Genomic DNA, 6,339 nt, shown 5'->3' on the forward strand with positions numbered 1-6,339 from the left:
CCCCGGCCCCGGCCCCGGCCCCGCCTGGGGGGTTTTAAGCGGGCACGGGGGGAGTCACAGAGCGTCCCCCAACGGCCGGCGGGCATCCCTCCCCACTCCTGGGCCGGGCCTCAGTTTCCCCATGAGGGGCCGGGAGCATCCTCCTGCCCGTCGGGCCTGGGCTATTTCAGGAGGGCCGTGAGCCGGCCCCCGTCTCCGCTCTGGCCGTGGGCCCGCCAGGCGGCCCCCGTCGCCCTCCCGGGCGGTGCGCACGGCTGTCAGACTTGCTGGCCCCAGCAGCTGTGAAGAGGACCAGAGAAACTAAAATAGCTGCTGGGCCTGATAAGGCAGCTGGGTCGAAAGTTTAATGCTGGGAGGCGTTGGGGTTTTTTTTTGGCTGCTTCGCTTCCCCGGGAGGGCGTGAGCCAGAGCAGGGGCGGAGGCAGGCATCTTATCTGGGCTTGCAATGGGACGGAGGCATCCTAGAAGAGCAGGGCCTGCAGCTGAAGATGACTGGAGAAAGGGCGTTCTCCCCAGTCTATGGGTGGGAAGACCGAGGCACGGAGCAATGCAAGATATGAGGGGTTAATGAAAGTTCGGGGGGGCAGGAAGGGAGGAAGCTGCCCCCGCTTGTGGCTCCCTGGCGGATGAGCTGAGTTTGTTGGGTCTTGACCATGGGGAAGGGGCCGCAGCTGGCGTGCCTCTGTTTCCAGGGGTGGCTTCGTGCCCCGGCTGTCTTGCTGGGACCCTTCCCTCCGGAGATCCCAGCGTAAGACCCAAGCCAAATGCACCCCCACACTCGGCTGCCTCCTTCCAGACAGGCCCCAACCACTGGGCTACCTGACCCCCACCCTCAGCCCCTGGACACGCTTCCTCCAGTTGTTCGGTGCCTGCCAAGGGCTGTGGTCGGGGTGCAAACAAGCCCGCTCTCGCTCCTGGTCCTTATCCCAGGCCTGGCTCAGGAAGAAGGCATTTCCCGAGATGTGAGTCACGGCCTGGGCCCAAGGCCCTGGCACAACTTGCAGAAACGAGTGTCGGGTGGGGGGAAGTGAAGTCATGTCTTGGCTGTGAGGAGAAGGAGGCTGGAGACTCGTGTTACTGGAAAGCCCTGGGATGGGGGGGTGTTCCTTTGTCTGCAGGTGGGTGCTGTATTGTGCCCACTTCTCAGACCAGGAAAGGGCGAGGGAGGCGGAATGTGCACGGGAGAGGCTGGGATGAGACCCCTGCCTTCAGCCTGCTCGCATGCCAGCAGCCGTCTCCTCTCCTGCCCGGGGTCTGGGCCCTTCCACCCCAGCCTCCCCCTGGGTTTGGGCTCAGCAGAGGGGAAGGCTGTGCAGCTCCTAGCACAATTATAGCATCCCAACCCAGGACCAGGGGGTTCATATGCTCCCCCCAGAGCCATCCTGTAGCAAACCTGTGTGTGACCCCTTTCCCCCGGGATGACTGGGGGCTGCTGATACTGAAATCCAACCCTGTCGGCCAGTTGTCCTCCAACCAGAATTAAAATAGCCGCTTCTGCCAGCTGCTTTGGGGCTAGACATCGCAGACTCCTGCTGTCCCAGGGCACACAGGATGCCAGGTTGTTTTTTGGGGGGTGAGAGGGTGAGGGTCTGTTCAGCCTGGATGTGCACCAAACACCGGGTGTTGTGGAGCTGGGCACCTGGTTTGAATCCCAGCTCTGCCACTGACTTCCCGGTGACCTCAGGCAAGTCCCTTTGCCTCCCATTTTGCTTCCAGGATAAAGACTGAGGCTGACAGGCCTTGCCCAGCTCTATACCCATGGTTTCATTTTTCCCTTTTATGTCCCAAACTGTGCCTGGCTCTTATTGCTGCGGGGAGCTAATGGAGAGCTGCCCAGGAACCAGACGATTTGTGCACCTGGGCTCCAGGGAAGGGGTTGTTGCCCCCCATGGGGATGGGCCGGCCTGGTGAGAAAGGAAAAAGAGCTGCTTTGTCTTGGCTTCCAGGGGCAGGTGCAGCCTGTGACTCAGTTCCCCGCATTGAAATCCGGGGCCCTGACTCTGCCCTGGGGTTGAGCCCCCTCCCCCCACCCCCAAATGCAGGGGAGGCATTACCCCTTCAGAGGCTGCACTGCCTACCCAGGGCAAGCCTGTATGGAGCATCCGGTCACAGCCATGGGGCAGCTTGGTTCTGAGGCAGCCCAGAGGGGGACTCCAAGCAGAGATTTGGGACACAAAGTGTGGGGAGAAGGGGATGGGAGCAGGGCACACACAGGCCTTTTCTTTTTGCAATGACACCCCACAGCTGCCTGGAACAAGCCTGGCATGGGGGGAGGCCCTGCATGTGCCTGCCCAGGTGGTGCAAAAAGACCCTTGGGGCAGCTCTGAATTGGGCTCCCTGAGGCCTGACAGGCTAGAGTCCCCTCCACCCCCATCCCTGTCCAGCCTCAGCCTGATTTACTCCCTGCCACTCCTAGGGTGGGAGTGATAGGGGGGTAGTATTCTAGGTCATTGCCAGGGAAACTGAGGCACAGGGATGCTTCTGGCCCCTGCCTGGGGAAACAGGCACAAGTTTGCCCCTGGCCTCTGCCTGGGGAAACTGAGGCACAGGGATGTCCCTGGCTAAGGAAATGGAGGCACAGGGATGTTCCTGGCCAGGGAAACTGAGGCACAGGGGTGCCCCTGGTTGGGAAAACTGAGGCACAAGGCTGCCCGAGGCAAGGGAAACTAAGGCACAAGGATGCCCCTGGCCCCTGCCCAGGGAAACTGAGGCACAGGGTGCTGGGTGAAGACAACCAAATCCAGTACTACGGGGGTTAAGAATGGTTTCTTTGTCTGCAGGCGGGTGGGGGGGTCAAGGGGTGGCAAGAATTCCCCTGCCCAAGGCCGGCCTGTGACTAGTAGGGACCAAGGAGCAGAGGCCACGTCTGCAGGCTGCATCCGGGGCTGTGTCCTGCACCCTGGGGACAGGGTCTCTGCCCTGCTTCAGGACCAGGCAGGGGCCACACTTAGGCAGCAGAGAAATGGAGCCACAGCCTGGGTTCTGCCCTTGCCCCGGGCGCACTCAAAGCAGCCTTGAGGCTGCTCTAGTTCACGTCCCACGGGAAGCAGACACCAGAGCCGGTGCAGGCTGGGGGACCTCAGCAGTGCCGGGAGTTGCAACAGGCAGAGAAGCGGGGAACAAAGAGTGGCGAGGAGGCAAAGGAGCCTTCCAGAAGGGGATGATGTCATGGCGTGGGGGAGGGCAGCGGCTGGTTTCCTCGTTAAAGAGGGACCTGATGCCGGGAGGCTGACCGCAGGCAATTGTGGGGGAGCTGCATGATCTCAGCCGGCTCCCCCCGGCGCACACATTCATTGCACTGAGACCCTTGGAGCTGCCTGGGCAACGCTGCTCGGGCCAGGGGCAGAGCAGGAGTTTGCTCCCAGCCTGCTGCATCGTGGGGGGAGGCACAAGGGGGCCATTCTGCGGGGCAGGGGCTGCCAGCCCCCCACAAGAGCTGGCATTGCCCCAGGCTCCTACATGCTGACCCTGCCTGCCTGCCCGCAGCTCTAATCACAGCTCTTACTTTATTACAGGTTCCTTCAGCACTGGATCCGGTACTTACTGCTCCGAAAATTGCTGTTTACCCATGCCAGGGTCAGGTTGGGTCCAGCGGAGTGGGTGCAGGGGCTCCTTCCATCCTCCCAGCCTGCAAACCACCAGTCAAGGGGTGGCTGGGATCTGTCATGGCTGAATTAATGGGTTTCCCCCCACAAAAAAGGCCAGCTGGGTCAAAGAAGAGGGGATTTCAAGGGCACCTGCTGGGTTGGGACAAGCCAGGAGACTGGCGGTGGCCGATGTCTAGGGGCTGCTCTTAAGAGGGTGCCAAGCCCCTCTGCTGGAAGCCAAAGCCGGGGCTTGCACCTGGGCTTTGTGCTGCAGAAGGGACTCCAGATCTGAAGACTTCTTCCTTTCTCTCTTTCTCCCCCCTCCAGTCTCTTGCGCTAGAAGCAGGCTCTACTCCATGCCCACAGCATGGAAAAGTGCTTAATTTTGAATGACTGCAGGATGGTGGGGGGAAGGAAGGGATGGGGGAGAGCTGGCGGCACTGGTTTGATATCACAAGAGAATGAAAGAAAGAAGATTGGGGCTCTGTGGTGCCAGGTCCCGGTGCCCTACCCAAGGCTGGTTCAGAGAATAAATCTACCCAAAACCAAGTGGGTGTGCTGGGCATGGGGCCTGACTGCTCTCTGCCCCCTGGACTGAGCTCTGGTGCCACAAGCAGCCTCCGGGGTCTTGCAGAGGGAGAGGCCAGAGTGGTGCACAGGATCGGGGCTCTTCAGTGACACCCCCCTCTCCTCCCCCCCCCCCAGCTGCCTGAAATCCCAGCCTGAATGCAGGGACAAATGCTTATCCATGTAATGTGACCTGCAGCAGGGGGGACAGCAGTGCTGCTCCCTGTCCCCCAGCTCTGATGGATGGCTCCAAGCTGGCATGCCAGCTGCCCCCCACCCCGCTTCTAATCCCGTCCCGGTCAGAGGTCCGGCCGCCTGCATTCTGGGGGGAGAGCTGGAAAAATCCATGCTGGCTTTTTTTGGCCTCCTTTGGGTGACAGCTGCCACAGGGGGTGGGGAAGGGCAGGCACAGGACGGGGGGGGCTCATGGAGCAGCTGCCCCACAGCCAAAGGGGGACTTATTATAGGTTCAGCTATTCTGGGCTATGTCTGCGCTGCACGTGAGCTCCGGGAATCCACAGCGAGGGCTGTGGACGGGAGCACCTGAAGGCAGAGCCTGGCCCCTGATCCTGGCCGGAACGGGCCTCGCTTTGCTGGGAGAATAAAGGGTCCAGGAGGGCCCGTGGGCTGGAGGTCAGCTTGGAGACATCACACAAGGTGGCAGTGCAGCTTGACAACGTCATCTCCCACTGTTATGACATCATGGGCCTTGGCAATGACATCATGGTGCAGCATTGCCATTGGATGACATGACCCAATGGGATATGGGTTGAGGCAGCAGCAGCACCAGGAGGCTGACAGGTGGTGTGGACAGATCTGTGTCATCACACAACGAGATGGGGCGAGTGACATCGTGGGCTGGCCAGCACTGGGGGCTGAGGTCATCACATAGCCATGAAGTGTGGTGCATGATATCATCACATAGCCATGAAGTGTGATGTCATCAAATAGCAACGAGGTGTGATGTGTGATGCCATCAAATAGCAATGACATGTAGTGCAAATTGAGTTGGGGGGTGATCCTGGAAGCTGCCCTGCCCTGCTTTGTCCCCCCGCCTGATCTCACATGAAGCCACCCCATGCTCCAGCCCTGGAGCCTCCATAATACTGCACTGAGACTCGGACGCCTGGGTTCTTCTCCCACCCATTGCCTATCCCCGAGCTCTTCCAGGCCAGGAGTCTCTCTTGCTGAGTCTGTACAATGCCTGGCTCAGTGGGCCTCTGATATCAAGATGTAACAAGGTCATTTAAAGTGAAATATGCTGCAGCACGTGTACATCGTGACAAAATTAAAGCAAAATACACCGCTGCAGGTGTAAACAGTGACATCATTAAAGTGGTTCAAAAGGGCAATTAAGCTGCTTTAAAGGCCAATTTTATCACGCATACAAGTTCCCAGAGCCTGCTGCACAAATGACCGTGCCCAACAGCCCTGCTTGGACTGGCTCAGGTCTTCGGCTTACCGCTTCTTGGCCTTTTGGCTCAGATCAAGTCCTCTTGTAGGCTAAGATCAAGTGGGGGCATCAGAACCCCAAGACGTCTGGGCTTGGGCCTGCACAGAGCGTGCCTGCTGAGGAATTTGGGAGTATCTGAAGACCCCGGGTGATGGGTCGGGGATGGAGGATGCTCCCTGGTTGTAGTGCCATACGTGATGCTTGGAACAATTGAGTTCTGCCTGCTCAGTCAATATGGTTTTTGGAATGATTGAGTTCTGCTCTATCGATATGATTTGGAACTGCTTTGACCTAGAACATGAAATATATTAATAGTAATTTTAAAAGTCTTTGGCTTATTGGAACCTCAGAAAAATGGAAGGCGTTGCCCTCATGCTGTAGACTGTGTAGGAACTGGTTGACTTGCCAAACTATCAATCCCCCAAGGGAAAAGAGGGTGGGAGGGGGAATTTCCCTTCCCAAAAAAGGATTCTGGGTGGGGAAGTGCCTATAAAACCCACTTCCAGCTGGGCAGGAGCAGGAGAGGGTTGGAAGGGGCCTGATGCCAGTGTGATGATCTGCTTTTCTGGTTTAAAATACACTCCCTTGTTGCTCCTTTTCCAACTGTGGAGCCCCTGTAGGTCACTTCCCTTCCCCCCTCCCCGCTTTTGCAGTGCTCAGGTCACTAGCCTGTCTTTTCAATCCCTCCCCCTGCATAACAGCTCTGCCTTGCTCACCTGCCTTGTATCTGGG

Source organism: Gavialis gangeticus, unplaced genomic scaffold, assembly GCF_001723915.1.
Source record: "Gavialis gangeticus isolate Ggan-Ray unplaced genomic scaffold, GavGan_comp1, whole genome shotgun sequence".
In the NCBI taxonomy this organism is placed as follows: Eukaryota; Metazoa; Chordata; order Crocodylia; family Gavialidae; genus Gavialis; species Gavialis gangeticus.